Consider the following 25,058-nt stretch of genomic DNA (forward strand, 5'->3'; position numbering starts at 1 on the left):
TTTTGGGTCCTTAAATGCTGGTAATGGTTCCTTTCAGAATCCAAATATTTCTAATACCTAGATAAATATTTCTCCTAATTGGACAAGTATAGCTCATACGACCATTTCCTTTGCAATAATTATAAATGATTTGATTACTAATGGAAGTATTCTTAACAAAGTGATTCTTGAAATATTTTTGTTTCAAATTAGGCTTGTAACCCATGCCTCCTTTGTTAAAAATACATTTTTGAGAGCTAAGCAATTTATCTAAATTCTTGTGACCATTTGTGAATTTTAAAACAGTATGAGTTCATTTTTCTCTGTCTTAAGAGCTTCATTTTCGTCAAACTATTCACAAGTGAATTTTCATGCTCAAATGTAATGCTTTGTTTTTCTTTAAAAGACATAATTTCACCATGCAACCTTTTATTTTCTATTTATAGACATTTAACCTTTGCATTTAAAGAATCATTTTCATTTGAAAATTCTAAATTTTTCTCTTTAAGAGAAGCATTTTTCATTTTAATTTTCTTTAAATTATCATGCAATTATTAAAAGCTTCAAATAATTCATCATAGGAAGGAAAATCATTTACCACTTTAAGTTCATCAAATGATTCATCTCCTATAGCCATAAATGCCAAGTTTCATACCTCATGCAATTCTTCTTTATCTGTAGACTCTTCATCATTGTCATCCCATATTGTACCATAACCTTCTTCTTCAATTTATTGAGAAGATGTCGTTCTAATTTTATGTGTTTAGGCTTCCTGCATTCAAAACAAATGATTGCCTCATTCTTTTATTTTTCATTCTTGAAATTTCTGAACTTTCTTCGCTCAGTTGGTTTCTTGAAGAATCTTCTGAATTTTCCGCAATTATTGTGAAATCTTCATCTTCAAAGTTGCTTTCTTCATCACTCTCGAGTTTTGAGGCTTTCAAGGCAATACTCTTCTTCTTTTTGTCTTCATCTTCTTTTTCGATAATTAAATATTCTTCATAAAAGGTAAGTGAGCCAATTAAATCATCAATAGATAAAGTATTTAAATCCTTAACTTCCTCTATGGCTGTTCATTTTTGTCTCTATTTTTTTTATGATGACCTAATGATTTTTTTCACATTTTCACTATTTCACATTTTTGTCTCTATACACTTGTTTTATTCTATTTGAAATAACTCATATTGCCTAGTACATTTACTAATTTTAGACTCTTTAACTTGATTAGTCACCTCATACACAACTTCAAGTTTTCTATAAATTTCATTAGCATTAGAACAACCTGAAACTTTATAAAATTCCTTTTTATCTAAAGCACAAAATAGAGTATTCATGGCTTTAAATTAAGAGAATATTTTCTCTTTTCCAACTCATTCCATCCACATGAAGGTTTTGAAATTTCTTCCTCTTCTTCATTTTTTAGATGTGAGGATGAATGGACCATCATAAACAACTTCCCATATTTCATAATCTAATGCTTGCAAATAAATTATCATCCTAATTTTCCAATAACGATAATCATTTCCATAAAAAATGAGGTATAATGGCGGATTGTCTTTCCCTATTTTGGGTTGTTGTGGATCTTTTACTCTGGATGGTTAAATCTTAACAAGAAACCCTTGTTATGATACCAAATAAAGTTCTAGCTAGGTAATCCAAGAGAGGGGTGAATTCGATTATTAAAAAATTAAGCAAATGAAATTACAAAACAATTTCAACTAATGCCTTAAGAGTTTCAATGGCAGTAAATTTAACAATAAATAAAATTGAAAAGATAAGGAGGAGAGAGCAAACACAAAATTTTTACACGGTTAGGCAAACTTCGCCTACGTCTACGCCTTCAAGCTGACCGAGCTTGAAGATTCCATTATCTAAGCCTTACAATCTAAGGCTTCAAGATGCTTATAATTGACTTCCTAGGTATTAATAAAAACTTTACAATTTGAGATGATCCTACACCTCTCTCTTAAAGTGTTTCCCACACTTACAATTGCTCAATTTTGATATTGAAATAAAGAGTACAATGACTTTCACTCTCACAAGTGTGTGTGTACAAGTCACAACTCAAAATATGAATCTATGAAAGAATAAGTTGAAATGCAAGTTATGCAACCCAAGAAGGGGGTGAATTGAGATTTTAAAACTTACGCTCTACAATTCGCACAACAATTTAATATATTACCTTAATCAAATAAAAAATAATAATTTCAATAAAGTAGATTAATAAAAGAGCAAGGGAAGAGAGAGCAAACACAACAATGTTTACATGGTTCGGCAATATCTGTCTACGTCCATGCCTCCAAGCCAACCAAGCTCGAGTATTTCAGTATCCAAGCCTCCCAAGGCTTTAAGTTCTTTACAATTGACTTCCAATGGGTCAATAAACCTTTACAACCGAGTGATTATCTCTCAATCTCTTCACCCCAAATGTTTCTCACACTTATACACTCACAAATTTGATAAAAAAAAATGAAGAATACAATAAACAACTCTCTTTTATAGTGGATCTACAAATAATAGCACAATGATGATTCAATATATGATAATTTGTGAAATGAAAGCTCAATATATGTTTTATGCACTTGTTTTTGCTTGCAAAATTTTTTTAAATTGAAGTAAAAGTTGAGTTTTTATAGTTATAGCCCGAAAACTAGTCGTTATATGCAAATTACAGCAAGCAAGCGACTAGCCCCTTAATTTATCTAGTTTGTTGCTTAGGAACAGTAGAGTTACCATTAAATTTGAATTTTGCAGCAGTAGGACTGTTCATAAAATTACATTTGTGCCCATAACTTTCTGTAATTATACTATAGCCCAAAATGTCATAAAACTTTACAAATAGGTCCACTTCAGAATTTCTAAATAAAGCTTGTTATTCCAAAAAATCTCTGACATTGTTATATGGCCCAATAGATGATAATATTTTTCAAAATAGTCCTTTTCAAAATTTAACATAATATTTATAAATTTCAAAGTTTTCAAAACTTTTTCAATTTAGTCCAAAATTTAAAAGTGTGAAGTTTTCCTCAGGCGGCTAGCCGCTAGCCCTCAGGCAGTTAGCCACTACCGCTCTGTCCACTTGTGATATTTACACTCAAGCCCTTAAACTTTCATAAATTATAATTTGGCCCAAAAGTTTCAAATGTTTGCAAATAAGTCCAACTCCGGAATTCAAAACAATACTTATTAAAATCAAAGATTGTAAAACTTTTTTATTCTAACCCACATCTTGAAAAATAACTAACTTCACAAAATACTTAGCTTATACTTGTAAAACTTTTGATTTATGAAAAAAATAATGATTTATTAAACAAAATCTTGAGCTTCTCAAATGCTAAACCATTCATATATTAAATCATACCGGCTTTACAAGAATCGTCATAATAATGAGTCCATTGAGCTCTAAACTTTGTTCTTGATTGCGCTGTTGTCGGTTGAGTGTCTTGAACTTGATTCCATGTGATTCGCTTCATTGTAAATATTATCCTTGAAGAACTAGTGAAATGTGAAATACAATATTTTTCAATTTACTTTAGACACATATTTTTTATCATCAAAATTACAATATGCCTAGTCCTTTAGGCTAACATAAGCAAATTTTAAGCACAAGACAATTTGAATACTCAAAAGAAACCCTTGTAACAGTGGTGGAAATTAATCTCCTTTGAAATTGAATTTGATGGAGCCTTTTTATAATTGGAGAAAGAAAAGTAGTCGTTGTTGATATTCTGGATGTTATCAGATCGCTTTAACAGAAATTGGATTGCCATTTTGACTTTGTGTATGTTACTGTTATGCAACAATTTTGAATTGTCGAATCACCATTAGAGAATGTTGGTTTGTCGTTTTCATCCAAAGACTTTGCAAAGAATATCAACTACCCATTTCTAGTAAAAGGTTTACTGTTTTAAAAAAAAGTCCTCTTTGGAATTTATTATAGACTTAAAAGAGAAAATCCAAAATAAAGTCTTTGTTATTTTTATTCATTTTTTATTGAATAACTAATGCAGCTTCCTACTTATAGAAGAATACACAGAATAAACATAGGAATTAATAATTACACTTGAGCCTAATATTTATATTTATATACAAATCCCCAAAAATATCTCAGCCAAATCTTCTATTTTCCAACACTCCCCCTCAACCTGGTTTGAAGATATCTTCCATTGCCAGCTTGCCATTCAAACTGTTAAACTGCTCCTTGCGTACTCCTTTTGTACGTATATCAGCAATCTGCTTAGTAGTTGGAATATATGGCATACAAATCAGTCCATTATCGAGTTTCTCTTTAATAAAGTGTTTATCTACCTCTACATGCTTTGTTCTATCATGTAGAACCTAGCTGGGAACAATTGAGATGGCTACTTTATTGTCTCAGTATACTTTAATGGGGGAGGATTAACAAAACTTTAACTCTTCTAATAGCCTTTTATTCCATATTACTTCACAAATCCTATGAGCAATTGATTTAAACTCAGCTTCAGCAATACTCTTAGCCCCCACATTTTATTTCTTGCTTCTTCAAGTAACAAGATTACCTCTAACAAAGGTACAATAACCAGAAGTTGATCTTCTATCAGTTATAGTCCCAACCCAATCCGTATAAGTATAGACTTTAATATTTGTATGGTCACATTTTCAAAATAATAAACCACTTCCTAGAGTCCCTTTTAAGTACCTCAAGATTCTATAGACTGCATCAAACTATTCTGGTCTAGGGAATGCATGAATTGGCTCACCATGCTTACCGCAAAGGCTATATCTAGATGTGTATACGACAGATAAAATCAGTCTACTTACAAATCTTTGGTACTGTTCTTTGTTCACCACACCTTCAGGTTTGACAGATTGTAGCTTTAGATTAGGCTTAATCAGAGTTTCAGCTGCTTTACAAACAAGTAAACCTGTTTTACCAAGCAAATTAAGAGCATATTTATGTTGATTTACAAATATGCCTTCCTTAGATCTTGGAAACTCCATTCCATGGGAATATTTCAATGTGCCAAGTCGTTGATCTCAAAGGAAATATTTTAACGTGCCCAAATTTTGCCACTGTCATCACTTGTCAGGATTATATCATCTACATAAACAATTAAAATAGCACTTTTGCCTTTGCTGGAGTGTTTATAAAACATGCTATGATCTGCTTGACTTTGACAGTAACCAGAGCTCCTTACAACCTTCCTAAAGCATGCAAACCTTGCTTTTAACTCTAGAGGATTGTTTAAGACTGTATAATGATTTTTTTTTAATTTGCAGAATTTATTTTTACCATGTTTCTCCTCAAAGCCATGTGGTAGGCTCATAAAGACTTCTTCTTCGAAGTTTCCATTTAGGAATGCACTCTTTATATCTAACTGATGTAAAGGGCAATTTGAATTCACATCCAAGGATAATAAAACTCGAATTAAGTTTATCTTGGCTACTGGCACAAATGTTTCCTAGTTTTCGATCCCACAGGTTTGTGTAAAGCCTTTTGCTACAAGCCTCGCCTTGTACCTCTCTATGCTTCCATCTACATTGCATTTCACAGTAAATACCCATTTTCACCCCACTAACTTCTTTTCTCTTAGCAAGTCAACTACCTTCTAAGTGCCATTTCTGCTAAGAGCATTCATCTTTTCCATCACTACTAATTCCAATTCAAATCATTAAGTGCTTCCTGAATGTTTCGTGGAACAAACAAGTGAGAGATTTTAGAAGTAATTGCCTTACTATTATGAGAGAGTCTTTTATAGGATAGATATTTAGCAATAGGATGATTAATACAAGTTCAGGTTGCTTTCGTATTTGCTATAGGAATATCAAGATGCGAGAATTCTTAGGGCATGATGCAATTCATGGTTGGAGGCTAAGGTTTCAGAATATTTTTTCTAGATGTTAGATGAGTTAGACTCAGATAAAATATCAAACATGCTTGAACGAAGTAATTTCTTTAGAGAAAATGCCAAAGATCGTATTTATGCTCTGATACCATATAGACTTAAAAGAGAAGATATAAAACAAAGTCTTTGTTATTCTTATTTTCTCTCGATTAAGTAACCTACACATCTTTCTACTTATAGAAGAATAAACATAGGAATTAATAATTACACCATCTAGCCTAATATCTTACTTTCCTTATTTATATTTACATATAAATAAACAGCTAGCAAATCCCCAAAAATATCTTGCCCAAATCTCCTAAAATAAGGCAATATCTCAACCAAATCTATTATTTTCTAAGATTTATTAGTTAGCTGTTTCCCAATAAAAAATTAACTATTTCTGACCAAATTCAAATATCATGTTAACCTTATATAATTGATTCGCCATTTCAATATTAATGGTTATCTATTTTTATCCAAAATCTAAAATTTATTCCAACTTATTGATCAGCCCAAGAAATTTAAGACTCTAATATTTCTAACCTATTAGGTTGCTTTCGTAATTGCTATAGGAATATCAAGATGTGAGAATTCTTAGGGCATGATGCAATTCATGGTTGGAGGCTAAGGTTTCAGAATATTTTTTCTAGGTGTTAGATGAGTTAGACTCAGATAAAATATCAAACATGCTTGAACGAAGTAATTTCTTTAGAGAAAATGCCAAAGATCGTATTTCTGCTCTGATACCATATAGACTTAGAAGAGAAGATATAAAATAAAGTCTTTGTTATTCTTATTTTCTCTCGATTAAATAACCTACACATCTTTCTACTTATAGAAGAATAAACATAGGAATTAATAATTACACCATCTAGCCTAATATCTTACTTTCCTTATTTATATTTACATATAAATAAATAGTTAGCAAATCCCCAAAAATATCTTGGCCAAATCTCCTAAAATAAGGCAATATCTCAACCAAATCTATTATTTTCTAAGATTTATTAGTTAGCTGTTTCCCATTAAAAAATTAACTATTTCTGACCAAATTCAAATATCATGTTAACCTTTTATAATTGATTTGCCATTTCAATATTAATAGTTATCTATTTTTATCCAAAATCTAAAATTTATTCCAACTTATTGATCAGCCTAAGAATTTTAAGACTCTAATATTTCTAACCTATGATACATATGGTTTGTTATCATCAAAATTAATATTATAAGTATATTAATGTCAACAAACATGATACATGTATGTTTCATACATCATTAGTGATGTCATGATGATATAACATGCATATTTGTGGCCAACCTCGCACAAAATCTATAGCAAAATTGGGTTTAGTTTACACAATATGATAAAGAGAACCTTAATAAGTAAGATATATGAGTCTTTTTCATATGCATTTATTCATGAGATCACACAGTTTTAGCTCTAGTTAAATTCATATGCTAATTAGAAGCCAACAGTCAAACCTACTTGTTGAGTGTTAGAAAATGCATATTTATAAAGGAGAAAACCGTCATTTTACATTTCAAGTCTTACTAACAACCCTTACTTTTATGTATTTAACATTCTTATGATTTAATTACGTGTGTTTTATTTTAATTAAGTAATTTATGTATTTTAGGGGCATTATAGTCATTTCACAATAAAGGAGAGATCAGACGGCAAAACGGACATCACTTTTGAACTCAGGACGGTCGAAAACCTTAGGAGGAGCATAAAAGGAAAAATGGCACTATTCACATGTACGGTACTATTCACGTGTACGATACTGTATATGTTACTGTTCACGACACTGTTCACATAGACGGATGATGACGTGGCATTGACCGATGATGTGGCATTGACTGATGAGGTGTCACGATCCTGTTGGACTAAAATTCTTATGTACTGTTGATGGTGACGTGGCAGCATATCAGTGGACGAAAAATCTCGCGTACGGTGCATGCATCACACAGGATTATTTTCAACCAAACCGCGTTACTGTTCATCCGGGTCAAACCGCGTTACTGTTCAAAGTCGGGTCAAACCGTGTTACTGTTCATCCGCGTGGTCAAACCGTGGACTGTTGACTGATGACGTGGCGCAATCCTGAGCGTCCAAACTATTTTTAATCCGATGGCCATGATTTACTCCATGTATCTATAAAAAGGGGGCCTCCCCCCCCTAATTGGATATCTCTGAATCCATTTTTGGGATTCATTTTCTGTAATTCCTTCTCCATCTTGTATTTTCTTCGTATTTTAATAAATTCTCATTTTGCCCCTAGTTCAATTATGAGTGGCTAATTTTCTTTTAAGCTTGGGTTGAAGGTGAAGTCTCAACATGTGTCATGGGCTTAATTTGGTAAATTTATTTTCTCTTCCCCTCTAGTTTTTGTGGATGTTTTGACTTCTCGTCGACAAATAATACTAATCTTGTCTAGTACCGCCTTGGTTTCACCGGCTCTCTAGTACAAGGTTATTATTATTTGGCACGATAAGCCCTTAGCACCATATTGATTAGAGCGTGGTTCATGAGGTGTGGATTCCCCCCTCATGATTTAATTGGCATTAATACGGATTATTTAGCCCATGATGCATGTTGATACGGATCCAGATACCCAAGTACGTCATTTCAATAGAATTATCTTCAATTTATTCTCGCCATTGCAATTCCAATTTTAGAATTTATTCTCGCCATTTTAATTTAAGTTTTAGCATATACCAAATCATTTCCACCACAAATCCAACAACCCATTTACAAAATTAATTCTACATATAATTAAAATCCACCTCCTCGTGGGATCGACACTCGTCACCATTAGTCTATACTACAATAGATTCGTGCGCTTGCGAGTACATTAAAATTTGCACAACAAGTTTTTGGCGCCGTTGCCGGGGAGGTAAGTAATTTTAATTCATAGAATTAATTTTTGTGAATAATTTCTTTTATTTGTTTTCTTGTATTTTTTTTTCTTATTAAAAAAAAAAAAGAGAGTAAATCTACATTTAAAGGTTAGTATTTCTTTTCTTTTTCTCTTCTTTAAAATTCTGTAATTTAATTTTCAATTTATTTTTTCTTTGTAATTTTTGTTTATTTTATTAATTTAATTTTTAGTTAATTTCACGTATTTGTTTTTGTGTATTTTTATAGTAAGGTTGTAATAGCGCAATAAGGTTAGTATCATAATTTCTCCCTTATCTTTATTTTTTATTTGTTTTGTTCCCATCTTTATTTTTTGTTTTGTTTGCATCTTTATTTTTATTTTATTTATTTTGCATGCATGGTCGTAGGTCATTATTACCTAATCTTGAACCTATAGACCTTGAATTAGAAAAAACACTTCGCACACACAAACACGTTAAAAATAAAATGGATTTACAAGCACCACAGGAGAGGCCATTTAAGGACTATTTTAGTCCCTTAGCTAATTTGAGCACGTCATGCATAAGATACCCAAATGTAGCTGCTAGGAGTTTTGAATTAAAACCTAGTGTGTTAAATTGTCTCCCTACATTTTATGGCCTAGAAAATGAGGATCCATATAATCATTTGAATGATTTTCATGCCATTTGTCAAACATTCAAATATGAGAATTTTTCAGATGATGATGTTAAACTTAGACTATTCCCATTTTCTTTAAAAGATAGAGCTCGTTCATGGTTAAATACTTTACCTGCTAATAGCATTTCATCATGGGAACAAATGGTTACAAAATTTTTAAATAAATATTTCCCAGTGCATAAAACCAATGCTATTCGCAGGGAAATCTCAGAGTTTACCCAGAAAGATGACGAGCAATTTTTCGAAACATGGGAGCGATTCAATGGGCTACTCTTGAAGTGTCCACATCATGGGTACGAAAAATGGCACCAATGTCAATACTTTTTGGAGGGATTATTGCCGAATGTGCAAGAATGGCTAATGGCAACAAGTGGAGGAGAGCTAATGTCAAAAAGTGCGTCAGAAATTTGGGAATTTTTCCAGCGACAAGCGGATAATTCCCAACAACGGAGTCGATCACTCAGGAATACTAGACGAATTAAGGGAGTAAATGAGGTTCAAATTGGCGAGTCAACTTCAGGAATCAAAGAAGTCAAGGAGATGGTTGAAGGTCTTGCTCGACAAATAGCATCGTTATCGACTGCTAAATCAACAGAACCACATGACCAGGACTCATACTCAGATCAAGCCAATGCCATAGGTGTAATGAGAAAGCCATCAAATTACAACCCATACTCCAACACATATAACCCTGGATGGAGAGATCACCCCAATTTTTCATGGTCTCAAGGATTCCAACAGAATGGACCAGCAGCTCCAGCTCCACCAATGCAACAAATTCCTCAAGTTCCTCAAGCCTCTCAGCCCCCATTCAGACCATACAATCAGAACCAGAACTACTCTCAACCCAGACCATGGGAGGATGCATTCCAAAATTTCAAGAATGTTACTCACTCCACGATTGAGCAACAGAATCGCACCATTGATGGACTACGAAATGAGTTGAGAGCAGGCTTCAACTCACAAGCTCAATCAGTTTCAAGCCTGGAGAAGATGGTGGGACAACTCGCTTCTTCAGTTCAGACCTTGGCAATGACTGTTGAGAAAGGAAAATTTCCAAGTCAACCAGTGCCTAATCCTAAAGGAGTGCATGAAGCAAGTACCAGTTCACCACAGCAGCATGGAGAGATCAAAGCAGTAATGACCTTGCGAAAAGGAAAGGAAGTCGACAACAAAGTGGAGATGCCGGTGACAAAGGAAAATCAAATTGTACCTGTGAACGTTGAGGACTCACCACCGGAGGAGAGAGAAGAAGCCAACCCACGAGAATACGTTCCCAAAGCTCCATTTCCTCAGAGGTTAGCGAAAGGAAAAAAGGGAAAATCTACAGGTGAGATTCTCGAAATCTTCAAACAGGTAAGTGTTAACATCCCTTTACTTGATGCTATAAAACAAGTTCCATCTTATGCCAAGTTTCTTAAAGACCTTTGTACTAAAAAGAGAAATATGCATGTCCAAAAGAAGGCATTTTTAACAGAAAACGTTAGTTCTATACTCCAACATAAAATTCCTTTAAAATGCAAAGACCCAGGCTCCCCCACTATCTCATGTAGTATAGGGAACCACACAATTGAGAATGCTTTGTTGGATCTAGGAGCTAGTGTAAATCTGTTACCTTATTCAGTGTTTGTGAAACTTGGACTGGGAGAATTACACCCAACTCCAGTGGTGTTACAACTTGCAGATCGGTCCACAAAAATACCTCGTGGTATTGTGGAGGACGTGCTTATCCAGGTAGACAAATTTTATTTTCCTGTTGACTTCATTGTAATTGACACTCAACCAATACAGGATTCAAGGAAGCACATCCCCATTATTCTAGGCCGACCTTTCTTGGCAACTGCGGATGCTCACATTCAATGTAGAACTGGAAATATGCAGTTGTCCTTCGGCAACATGACTATGGAGCTGAACATCTTCAACATTGCCAAACAACCTCACAGTGCAGATGATGGAATTGTTGATGTGGATTTAATTGAAGCATTAGTTGATGACACTTTTCTTTCAAACCTTAGTGATGATCCCTTACAAACATGTTTAACTCACTTTGGTTTTGATTTTGATATTGACAGATCAGTTGATGAGGTCAACGCCCTGCTTGACTCAACACCATCTATGGACACTAATAAATGGAAGTCAAGAGTTGAACAACTAGCACCATCAGAGAAGCAACTCATTCCATCATCAGAATCACCACCGAAACTCGAGCTCAAACCATTGCCCAACACTCTGGAATATGCATTTTTGGGAGAAGAAAGCACTCTGCCGGTAATCATCTCATCATCCCTAAATGACGAACAAAAAGGTAAGTTGTTAGATGTTTTGAAAGAGCACAAAGGGGCATTAGGATGGACCATAGCAGACATTAAAGGTATAAACCCAGTAGACTGCATGCATTACATTCACCTTGATGAAAATGCTAAAACTACTAGGGAAATGCAACGTCGGTTAAATCCTAACATGAAAGAAGTTGTTAGAACTGAAGTCCTTAAGCTATTAGACGCAGGTATCATTTACCCCATTTCTGATAGTTCATGGGTCAGTCCTGTGCAAGTTGTCCCCAAAAAGTCAGGAGTCACAGTAGTTACAAATGCTGATAATGAATTGATACCCACTAGAGTAACTACAGGATGGCGTGTTTGCATTGATTATAGAAAGTTGAATTCTGTCACACGTAAAGACCATTTTCCTTTACCATTTATTGATCAAATGCTTGATAGATTAGCAGGTCATGAATTTTATTGCTTTCTAGATGGCTACTCAGGATATAATCAGATTCCCATAGCACCAAACGATCAAGAGAAAACTACTTTCACTTGCCCTTTTGGCACATTTGCATATAGGAGAATGCCATTTGGATTATGCAATGCACCTGCTACATTTCAACGATGCATGTTGAGCATTTTTTCTGATATGGTTGAACGATTCCTTGAAGTCTTTATGGATGACTTTTCTGTCTTTGGCAACTCGTTTGATCAATGTTTACATCATCTAACACTAGTTCTGCAGAGATGTATCGAGAAGAACTTGATCTTAAATTGGGAGAAATGCCATTTTATGGTAAAACAAGGTATTGTTCTCGGTCACATCATTTCGAGCAAAGGTATTGAGGTTGACAAAGCCAAGGTGGATCTCATTTCTAATCTTCCTCCACCTAAAACAATCAGAGAAGTAAGATCTTTCCTTGGGCATGCTGGTTTCTATAGACGTTTCATTAAAGATTTTAGCAAAGTTTCTAGACCCTTATGCAATCTACTTGCTAAGGATGTACCTTTTATCTTTAATGATTCATGTCTCATGGCGTTTGAAAAATTAAAACAGTTGTTGACATCATCACCCATCATTCAGGCCCCGAACTGGAGCTTACCATTTGAACTCATGTGTGATGCATCTGATTATGCAGTAGGAGCAGTATTAGGACAAAGAGTTGATCGAATTCCCCACGTTATTTACTATGCTAGTATGACATTGAATGATGCACAGTTGAACTATTCAACTACTGAAAAAGAAATGCTAGCAGTAGTGTTTGCATTAGAGAAATTTCGATCTTATCTCATTGGTTGTAAAATAATCGTGTTCACAGATCATGCTGCTCTTAAATATCTTCTCACAAAGAAAGATGCAAAAGCCAGACTAATTCGTTGGGTGTTACTTTTGCAGGAATTTGACTTGGAATTCAAAGATAAAAAAGGGACAGAAAATGTTGTGGCGGACCACCTCTCTCGTCTCCATTTTGACACAATAATAGAACAATTACCATTAAATGAGTCATTTCCAGATGAACAATTAATGAGTGTGGAAGTATTACCTTGGTATGCTGATATAGTTAATTATCTTGTTACAGGTAAACTTCCAGAGCATTGGACCAAGCAAGACAAGGCTAAATTCTTTGCAGAGATAAAGAATTTCTTTTGGGATGACCCGTATTTGTTCAAGTATTGTGCGGATCAAATTGTTAGACGATGTGTCCCAGAAAGTGAAATTCAGAATATCCTTTCATTCTGCCATGAACAAGCTTGTGGAGGCCATTTCAGTGCTAAGAAGACAGCGACTAAAGTTTTACAATGTGGTTTCTATTGGCCATCTATATTTCGAGACGCTTACACTTTCTGTTCTTCATGTGATAGGTGTCAACGAATGGGAAGCATTACACGAAGGAACATGATGCCACTAAATCCAATTTTAGTGGTTGAGATTTTTGACGTATGGGGTATCGACTTCATGGGACCCTTTCCCCCGTCTTTTGGTCATCAATACATATTGGTTGCTGTTGACTATGTATCAAAATGGGTAGAAGCAATTCCATGTAGGACCAATGATCACAAGGTGGTGATAGCATTTTTGAAAAGCAATATTGTTTCACGCTTTGGATTCCCTCGAGCGATAATCAGTGATGGTGGTGCCCACTTTTGTAACAAAGCATTCAAAGCTCTTTTGACAAAGTATTCAATCACACACAAAGTGGCAACCCCGTATCATCCGCAAACCAGTGGCCAAGTTGAGATCTCCAATCGAGAAATAAAGCACATATTAGAAAAAACGGTGAGGCCGGACAGAAAAGATTGGTCATTAAGACTTGATGATGCCTTATGGGCATATAGAACGGCTTTCAAGACCCCGATTGGGATGTCACCCTACAGGCTAGTGTATGGAAAAGCTTGCCACCTACCTGTGGAACTCGAGCATCGTGCGTATTGGGCCATCAAGAAATTCAATTTTGACATGCAGCAAGCCAACTCAGAAAGAAGATTACAACTGGCAGAACTTGAAGAAATTCGCAATGATGCATACGAAAATGCCAAGATTTACAAGCAACGAATGAAAGTCTTCCATGACAAGCACGTTATGAGAAAATCGTTCACTCCAGGTCAGAAAGTGCTTTTATTCAATTCTCGCTTGCACCTATTCCCAGGTAAGTTACGCTCTCGTTGGTCTGGTCCCTTTATTGTTCATACTGTTTTTCCACATGGGGCAATTGAAATTAAGGACCCAAAGAACGGTGTCACGTTTAAAGTTAATGGTCAAAGATTAAAGCCATATCTAGAATACCAACCACGTGGAGAAGACACCGAAATAAATTTGAGTGACCCACCAGATTTGAATTGATTTTTTTTTTCTTTCTTTTCGTTGATTTGATTTTGTTTTCTTTCTTTATATTATTCTTTTGCTAATTGAAATTGTTTTTGCATAAGTGTGTTTATTTTACCATTAAGTTTTCTCTTATCATTGTTAATCATGAGTCTCATACTTAGGCCGTTCCTCCTGAACATTCTTAAACCACTTCAACGTGTCAAAACTCATCTCAAAAGGCAGATTCAATTTTGTAAAACACAACGCATTTGGGCTCTACAACCACCAGAGTTAGTAGCCTATGTTGAGGGTTTAGAAAGCCAACTCAGAGACATTGAGAGAAGTGTTTACGACATCCAGTTGGAGCTTGAGGTAAATTCAATAAGAGGACGATTTTAATTTTCTTTGTGTGTTTTAATTTGTTTTTCTGTTTGTGTGCTTTAGTTTGTTACCCCGGTGAAGTGGCGGATAACGGTACTCCGTGACAATCAAGTCGGTTACTTCAGTTTCCCATAATAACTGATATTCTGAGGCGAAGGTATGGACAGAAACGAGATTCTAACGAAGCTTCACAAGCGATTCCCTTCACTTCCTCAGAATGCCCTCCTTACGATCTATAAAGCTCGGTCCGAACGCATGCGATTACTCATGAGAAATAACATACCTGCTGACATCCGTTGGTTAATCGAGGCTAAAGTACGATCGGCAGGTGAGTTACCTCCAAAATTTATTGCATACATGCCTGGTTGTGGTAAAGGAAATTATGCAAGAAAACGACGAGCTCGAAGAATTTCTGTTGCTTGTCATAAGTGTGCCAGAATGAGTTGCAATAAAAACCCATGTTCTTTAGGAATGATGTCTGATAACAGGGAAGATAAGATTCAATTCATTAGGGATGGCTTGAATAAGGAGTCATTGGATGATATCCTTTTGTCTCTTGAAACGCATCCCAGTGGATATGTGCAAGGAGCGATTCTCCAGTTATGGCCATTATTCCAGAAAGAGCATGCACGATATAGTCTCGGGAATCTGACTATAAACGACCCTGTTTGCCTGTTTATAAGAAAACTGGATGGGAAGCCTATCCTCGACCCATAGAGGGCGTTCAAGCCGTTTCTGGACGTAAAACCAGAGGAAGATGTGAGCCACAGTCGCAACTACGTGTAAATATCCTTTTACTTTACTGTTATTTTATTTCATTTCACTGTTGTTTTATTGTTTGCATTATTGTCTTTAATAATTTTATTACTGTTTGCTTTTTCCTTTTTACTGTTTTCTTTTTGACTCGCGAGCCATGTGCTTCATGCGTTATTTGACACTAACATGTTACCTCATTCACAGCTGTGACCCACTATCACCAAGACTCTTAAATGTGATTTCTTTTGTCAAACACTCACAAATTGTTTTTGAGAAATATTCCAATGGCAGCTACTCCCAATAGACAATTCAAGAACATTTGTGTGCTTTCTGGATTTACCTATGGCAAACATAAAGAGTTCGTTGAGGCAGCCATAGATCTTGGTCGAAGCATAGCAGCGAGAAATTTACATTTGGTGTATGGAGGAGGTAACCGAGGGTTATCAAAAATGGTCTCCGAAGCAGCTTTTATCAGAGGAAGTCAAGTGTTAGGCATCATCCCAAGAGTCCTAAAACCATTGGGCAGTTCGTCTGACTCATCAACTGGAGAAGAGTTAGTCGTCTCAGGTATGCAAGAAAGAATAACTGAAATGCTTAATCATGCTGATGCATTTATTTTCCTTCCAGGAGATCTTGCAACACTAGAGGCACTTATCACGCTAGCATCTTGGGCCCATCTGCACATCCACCAAAAACCCATCGGTTTGTTAAATGTCAATAACTTTTATGATGGCTTTATCGCATTTCTTAACCATGCAATAAAAAACTATTTCATTCCCGCTAATGTGAAAAAACTCTTTATTTGTGCTCACACTGCTAATGAGCTACTTGATATGTTACAAGCTTATCGACCGGAGCCAGACCCCTGGACCTTTGTGTTGGAGCGTCCAAATAATGATGGTAACAGTAGCCGCAGTAAGAAGTACAAATTAGATTTAACTCTCCGCCTGTAAATATTTTCTTCTGTGTTGCACCACCCAGGTGATGTCTTCTAAACTCTACTTCTTTCATTTCAAACATTGAGGACAATGTTTCGTTCTGGTTGGGGGGAGGGAATAGTCGACAATTGTGGAATTTTGGTTAAGTTTTTACTAATTTTTTGTTGTAGAAACTAACTGTTGCTAACTTTTTGTGTTGAAGATGGCTGAATATGGAGTGTAGTTACTCTAGAAACGCATCTTCATTGTTTAAAAACAAATTCAAAAAAAAAAAATTCAAAAAAAAAAAAAATTAATTTCAGACATTTTCTTTTTCTTTATTATGTGTTTATGTTTATTTTTCTTCTTTAATTTCTCCTCTATAAATATACATTTTCCAACTTTTGAGTCAAAGATGGCTGAATATGGAGTGTAGTGCCTCTAGAAACGCATCTTCATCGTTTAAAAAAAAAAAAATTGTTTTCTTTCTCTTTCTCCTTTATAAATATATATTTTCTAATTTTTGAGTCGAAGATGGCTGAATATGGAGTGTCGTGCCTCTAGAAACGCATCTTCTTAGTTAAAAAAAAAAATTCTTTTTCTAATAAATTTTTCTACATCATTTTCACATTTCTGCATGCATATTTTCCTTTCATGTTTAGAATAGGTTGGGGGGTAGAATGTTGTTTAAAAAAAAAAAAAAAAAATTTGTGTTATTTATTTTAACATTAGATGACATGATTAATTTCAAATTTTAGTATTTGTATTATCTTTGGTCTTAAGTGATGTTACGCTATGTTTGCTACTTTACATGTTGATGTCGGAGACAAATATGAGTTGCTTGAAAGAATGAACATGTCATAAATAAGTGCCAAGTGAGTTGTTGAGCCTATCATTTTCTTGGAGAGTAACCTTTTTGCCCATTCTCTATACAGCTTAGCGGTTTATTATTTTATACACGATCTCTACATTTCTTTTAAGTTAACCCTTTAAAAAAAATGGTAAAAAAAAAAAGAAAAAAAAAAGAAAAAAAAGAGTGTGTTGCTACATTTGGAGGCCCATCTAACTAGTAGATATGGAAAATTATTTAGAGCCCTAAAAGACGATGGAGAGGCCATCTTTGATCCGTTTGAGCCTTTCAAGCCATCCCTTTTATTTAATATCCATAGTTAACCCTTTTGAGCCTTTAAAAAAAAAAAAAAACATTTTCTTTGTCAACTTATCATCTTGACCCACTCCGATTTGGAGTATTACCTGATATCTTATAAGTTCCATCACCTATGTATGTTTGAGAAAATGTAAATAATTATTTTGTTCAGTGAAGTTATGCCAAATAAAAGCAAAAAAAAAAAAAACAAAAAAAAACAAAAAAAAAAAACAAAAACAAAAACAAAAGTTGTTGTTTCAAAAGAATAAAAATAGGTGAAATCCACCTTGCAACTTCCAAAAAAAAAAAAAAAAAAAATTTCTCTGCATTTTTCTCAAACATACACTTTGTTTTCCTTATTTTCCTTCTTTGTTAGCCATGTCCCTAGCCTACGTTTCGTCCTAATAAAAGTCCTTCTTGATTTTAGGGAACTATAGTTTGAAGTAGAAGCTAGTTATATGGGCTAAAAAGATGTAGTGACGCATAATTAAAAAAAAAAAAAAAGATAAATAAAGTGGGTTGACTAACATTTTATTTGACTTGAGATCGTATTATTTCTAAGCTGAGGGCATATTTATTTCATCTTGGTGAGAGCATGTGATATCACTTCTTTATTATTTTCTCTCTCAATTACCATTCATTGGAGTGACTATTTTTATTGGGATTAATTTATTTATGAGAGTGTCACTACTTCCAGTGAGATTTTGGGGTTTGACATGTCATTCTTGAGAGTAGCTAAAACAAAGTCTACTGGGCTAATTCATGTGGATGGTTGATGTGGGTGTGATGTTGCTTTAGACTGGAGATAATGCTTATACTTTTATTTGATTGCTATCATTAATCTGATGGAATAAATACGAGTGTTTCTATTAAAACAAAAAAAAAATTATTTTGAATTTGAATTTTGTTTTCGCTTTATTTGCTAGGGACTAGCAATAAGCTGGTTGGGGGGTGTGTTGAGTGTTAGAAAATGCATATTTATAAAGGAGAAAACCGTCATTTTACATTTCAAGTCTTACTAACAACCCTTACTTTTATGTATTTAACATTCTTATGATTTAATTACGTGTGTTTTATTTTAATTAAGTAATTTATGTATTTTAGGGGCATTATAGTCATTTCACAATAAAGGAGAGATCAGACGGCAAAACGGACATCACTTTTGAACTCAGGACGGTCGAAAACCTTAGGAGGAGCATAAAAGGAAAAATGGCACTATTCACATGTACGGTACTATTCACGTGTACGATACTGTATATGTTACTGTTCACGACACTGTTCACATAGACGGATGATGACGTGGCATTGACCGATGATGTGGCATTGACTGATGAGGTGTCACGATCCTGTTGGACTAAAATTCTTATGTACTGTTGATGGTGACGTGGCAGCATATCAGTGGACGAAAAATCTCGCGTACGGTGCATGCATCACACAGGATTATTTTCAACCAAACCGCGTTACTGTTCATCCGGGTCAAACCGCGTTACTGTTCAAAGTCGGGTCAAACCGTGTTACTGTTCATCCGCGTGGTCAAACCGTGGACTGTTGACTGATGACGTGGCGCAATCCTGAGCGTCCAAACTATTTTTAATCCGATGGCCATGATTTACTCCATGTATCTATAAAAAGGGGGCCTCCCCCCCCTAATTGGATATCTCTGAATCCATTTTTGGGATTCATTTTCTGTAATTCCTTCTCCATCTTGTATTTTCTTCGTATTTTAATAAATTCTCATTTTGCCCCTAGTTCAATTATGAGTGGCTAATTTTCTTTTAAGCTTGGGTTGAAGGTGAAGTCTCAACATGTGTCATGGGCTTAATTTGGTAAATTTATTTTCTCTTCCCCTCTAGTTTTTGTGGATGTTTTGACTTCTCGTCGACAAATAATACTAATCTTGTCTAGTACCGCCTTGGTTTCACCGGCTCTCTAGTACAAGGTTATTATTATTTGGCACGATAAGCCCTTAGCACCATATTGATTAGAGCGTGGTTCATGAGGTGTGGATTCCCCCCTCATGATTTAATTGGCATTAATACGGATTATTTAGCCCATGATGCATGTTGATACGGATCCAGATACCCAAGTACGTCATTTCAATAGAATTATCTTCAATTTATTCTCGCCATTGCAATTCCAATTTTAGAATTTATTCTCGCCATTTTAATTTAAGTTTTAGCATATACCAAATCATTTCCACCACAAATCCAACAACCCATTTACAAAATTAATTCTACATATAATTAAAATCCACCTCCTCGTGGGATCGACACTCGTCACCATTAGTCTATACTACAATAGATTCGTGCGCTTGCGAGTACATTAAAATTTGCACAACACTACTCTGGATCCATTTTTAGAAAGATTAGCATGAGTGTGTTACTTTTGTTGCTAAGATTAAGGTTGAAGTTCATACAGTGATAGAAATTACAATCTATGTACAATAATTTATAGATTATAAGTATTCAGAGCATCATAGATTCAATGTGTTTAGAGTTTTAGTTAATCCGACCGAAAAGGGTTTTTGATGCCATGAAATGTGCCTATAAGTAAAGGTTATCCTTTACTGAGTTTTTGCTAGAGGGCAGTGTGTATCATTATTCAATGTCTGTGTTACGCCAATATGAGGGACATAGAGCTGTTACCTGGGCAGAATTTTTAGAGAGAGTTCATGATAAATTCTTTCTTGTTAATGAGTTTATAACATTTGTACAAGGATCTAAGACAGTGGATGAGTACAAGCATAAATTTATGAGCCACTGAGATTTGCCTTATTGCTATATTGAATGAGAGAGAAATATGTAGAAAGTTCAAACGGGGTCTTCAAGAGGACAAAGAGACTAGAGTGATCGAAATAGAATGTACAAATTTTGGCACACTAGTTAAAGTTGCTATGAGAATTGGGAAGAGTTATAGAGACGCACAAGGTTAAGCCATAATAGCATAAGCAACACCCTAACTGGCCAGTTAGTGAACCTAATAGTACAACGTTGATGAGAGTAACATAGTATAAAGAATTTCACTTTCTGGGACACATCGGCTAACAATTTGATATGCACAATACTTGAACAAATACGAGTCATTCCAAAAGAAATTCTTTATTTTCGCAAAAAAATTGGCTTTGTCTTGCTTAGTCCAATGCTCTGGAAGTTGACCTGTAACAAGATAATTAACTATATCAGCATACCAAGGTAATACTTCCACATTCATCAATTGTTCATATGGAAATGACTCATTAAATGTTAATGGCTCTGTAATTGTGTCAAAATGGAGACGAGAGAGATGGTCAGCCACAACATTTTTTGTGTCTTTCTTATCTTTAAATTCCAAGTCGAATTCCTACAAAAGTAACACCCAACGAATTAGTCTAGCTTTTGCATCTTTTTTTGTGAGAAGATATTTAAGAGCAGCATGTCCTGTGAACATAATTATTTTACAACCAATGAGATAAGATCGAAATTTCTCTAATGCAAACACTACTGCTAGCATTTCTTTTTTAGCAGTTGAATAGTTTAACTGTGCATCATTCAATGTCATACTAGCATAGTAAATAACATGGAAAATTCGATCAACTCTTTGTTCTAATACTGCTCCTACTGCATAATCAAATGCATCACACATGAGCTCAAATGGTAAGCTCCAGTTTGGGGGCTGAATGATGGGTGATGATGTTAACAACTGCTTTAATTTTTCAAATGCCATAAGACATGAATCATCAAAGATAAATGGTACATCCTTAGCAAGTAGATTGAATAAGGGTCTAGAAACTTTACTAAAATCTTTAATGAAACGTCTATAAACCAGGATGTCCAAGGAAAGATCTTACTTCTCTGACTATTTTGGGTGGAAGAATATTAGAAATGAGATCCACTTTGGCTTTGTCAACCTCAATACCTTTGCTCGAAATGATGTGGCCGAGAACAATACTTTGTTTTACCATAAAATGACACTTTTCCCAATTTAAGACTAAGTTCTTCTCAGTACATCTCTGCAGAACTAGTATTAGATTATGTAAACATTGATCAAATGAATTACCAAAAATAGAAAAGTCATCCATAAAGACTTGAAGGAATCGTTAAACCATATCAGATAAAATGCTTAACATGCATCGTTAAAATGTAGCAGGTGCATTACATAATCCAAATGGCATTCTCCTATATGCAAAAGTGCCAAAAGGGCAAGTGAAAGTGGTTTTCTCTTGATCTTTTGGTGCTATGAGAATCTGATTATATCCTGAGTAGCCATCTAGAAAGCAATAAAATTCATGACCTGCTAATCTATCAAGCATTTGATCAACAAATGGTAAAGGAAAATGGTCTTTACGTGTGAGAGAATTCAACTTTCTGTAATCAATGCATACACTCCATCCTGTAGTCACTATAGTGGGTATCAATTCATTATCGGCATTCGTAACTACTGTGACTCCTGACTTTTTGGGGACAACTTGCACAGGACTGACCTATGAACTATCAGAAATGTGGCAAATGATACCTGCATCTAATGGCTTAAGGACTTCAGTTCTAACAACTTCTTTCATGTTAGGATTTAACCAACATTGCATTTCCCTAGTAGATTTAGCATTTTCATCAAGGTGAATGTAATGCATGCAATCTACTGGGTTTATACCTTTTATGTTTGCTATGGTCCATCATAATGCTCATTTGTGCTCTTTTAAAATATCCAACAACTTACCTTTTTGTTCGTCATTGAAGGATGATGAGACGATTACCGGCAGAGTACTTTGTTCTCCCAAAAATGCATATTCCAAAGTGTTGGGTAATGGTTTGAACTCGAGTTTCGGTGGTGATTCTGATGATGGGATGAGTTTCTTTTCTGATGGTGCTAGTTGTTCAACTTTTGACTTCCATTTATTAGTGTTCATGGATGGTGTTAAGTCAAGTAGGGCGTTGAACTCATCAACCGATCTGTCAATATCAAAATCCAAACCAAAGTAAGCTAAGCATGTTTGTAAAAGGTCATCACTAAGGTTTGAAAGAAAAGTATCATCAACTAATGCTTCAATTAAATCCACATCAACAATTTCATCATCTTGATTGTGAAGTTGTTTGGCAATGTTGAAGATGTTCAGCTCCATAGTCATGTTGCCGAAGGACAACTGTATATTTTCGGTCCTGCATTGAATGTGAGCATTGGCAGTTGCCAAGAAAGGTCGGCCTAAGATAATGGGGATGTGCTTCCTTGAATCCTGTATTGGTTGAGTGTCAATTACAATGAAATCAACAGGAAAATAAAACTTGTTTACCTGGATAAGCATGTCCTCCACAATACCATGAGGTATTTTCGTGGACCAATCTGCAAGTTGTAACACCACTGGTGTTGGGTGTAATTCTCTCAGTCCAAGTTTCACAAATACTGAATAAAGCAACAGATTTACACTAGCTCCTAAATCCAACAAAGCATTCACAATTGTGTGGTTCCCTATACTACATGAGATAGTAGGGGAGTATAGGTCTTTGCATTTTAAAGAAATTTTGTGTTGGAGTATAAAACTAACGTTTTCTGTTAAAAAGGCCTTCTTTTGAACATGAATATTTGTTTTTTTAGTACAAAGGTCTTTAAGAAATTTGGCATAAGATGAAACTTGTTTTATAGCATCAAACAAAGGGATGTTAACACTTACCTGTTTGAAGATTTCAAGAATCTCACCTGTGGATTTTCCCTTATTTCCTTTAGCTAACCTCTAAGGAAATGGAGCTTTGGGAACATATTCTCGTGGGTTGGTTTCTTCTTTCTCCTCCGATGGTTACTCCTCAACATTCACAGGTGCAATTTGATTTTCTTTTGTCACCGGCATCTCCACTTTGTTGTCGACTTCTTTTCCTTTTCGCAAGGTCATGACTACTTTGACTTCTCCATGCTGCTGTGGTGAACTGGTACTTGCTTCATGTACTCCTTTAGGATTAGGCACTGATTGACTTGGAAATTTACCTTTCTCAACAGTAATTGCCAAGGTCTGAACTGAAGAAGCAAGTTGTCCCACCATCTTCTCGAGGCTTGAAACTGATTGGGCTTGTGAGTTGAAACCTACTCTCATCTCATTTCATATTTCATCAATGGTGCGGTTCTGTTGCTCAATTGTAGAGTGAGTAACATTCTTGATATTCTGGAATGCATCCTCCCATGGTCTGGGTTGAGAGTAGTTCTGGTTATGATTGTATGGTCTAAATGGTGGCTGAGAGGCTTGAGGAATTGGTTGCATTGGTGGAGCTAGAGGTGCTAGTCCATTCTGTTGGAATCCTTGAGACCATGAAAAATTGGGGTGGTCTCTCCATCTAGGGTTATATGTGTTGGAGTATGGGTTATAATTTGATGGTTTTCTCATTACACCTATGGCATTGGCTTGTTATGAATATGAGTCATAATCATGTGGTTATATTGATTTAGCAGTCGATAACGATGCTATTTGTCGGGAAAGACCTTCAACCATCTCTTTGACTTCTTTGATTTCTCAATTTGACTCACCAATGTGAACCTCATTTACTCCCTTAATTCTTTTAATATTCCTGAGTGATTGACTCCGTTGTTAGGAATTATCAGCTTGTCGCTGGAAGAATTCCCAAATCTCTTATGTACTTTTTGACATTAGCTCTCCTCCACTTGTTGCCATTAGCCATTCTTGCACATTCGTCAATAATCCCTCCAAAACGTATTGGCCTTGGTGCCATTTCTCGTACCCATGATGTGGACACTTCAAGAATAGCCCATTGAATCGCTCCCATGTTTCGAAAAACTGCTCGTCTTCTCTCTGGGTAAACTCCGAGATTTCCCTGTGAATAGCATTGGTTTTATGCATTGGGAAATATTTATTCAATAATTTAGTTACCATTTGTTACCATGATGTAATGCTATTAGCAGGCAATGTATTGATCCATGAACGAGCTTTATCCTTTAGAGAAAATGGGAATAGTCTAAGTTTAACATCATCATCTAAAAAATTCTCATATTTAAAAATGTGACAAATAGCATGAAAATCATTCAGATGATTATATGGGTCCTCATTTTTTAGGCCATAGAATGTTGGGAGACAATTTAGCACACTAGGTTTTAGTTCAAAACTCCTAGCAGCTACATTTGGGTATCTTATACATGATGTGCTCAAATTAGCTAAGAGACTAAAATAGTCCTTAAATGGCCTCTCCTGTGGTGCTTATTGTTGTTGCAAATCCATTTCAAATTTACTTTTAACGTGCTTGTGTGTGCGAAGTGTTTTTTCTAGTTCAAGGTCTATAGGTTCAAGATTAGGTAATAATGACCTACGACCATGCATGCAAGGAACATAAAAATAAATGGGAACAAAACAAATAAAAATAAAAAAGAAGGAGAAATTATGGTACTAACCTTATCACGTTGTTACAACTTTTCTA

At 35.1% G+C, this 25,058-nt stretch overlaps 2 non-coding genes across 2 annotated transcripts; one reads left to right on the forward strand and one right to left on the reverse strand.

The window, feature by feature from the left end:
• Positions 1–9,594: 9,594 nt before the first annotated feature.
• Positions 9,595–9,698, reverse strand: LOC127903580 (small nucleolar RNA R71). The gene has a single exon (XR_008056288.1). It is a non-coding gene; the product is annotated as a small nucleolar RNA R71 (small nucleolar RNA).
• Positions 9,699–24,365: 14,667 nt separating this feature from the next.
• LOC127903622 (small nucleolar RNA R71) lies at positions 24,366–24,469 on the forward strand. The gene has a single exon (XR_008056331.1). It is a non-coding gene; the product is annotated as a small nucleolar RNA R71 (small nucleolar RNA).
• The last annotated feature ends 589 nt before the right edge of the window (positions 24,470–25,058 follow it).

This window comes from Citrus sinensis, chromosome 6 (assembly GCF_022201045.2).
Source record: "Citrus sinensis cultivar Valencia sweet orange chromosome 6, DVS_A1.0, whole genome shotgun sequence".
Taxonomy (NCBI): Eukaryota; Viridiplantae; Streptophyta; class Magnoliopsida; order Sapindales; family Rutaceae; genus Citrus; species Citrus sinensis.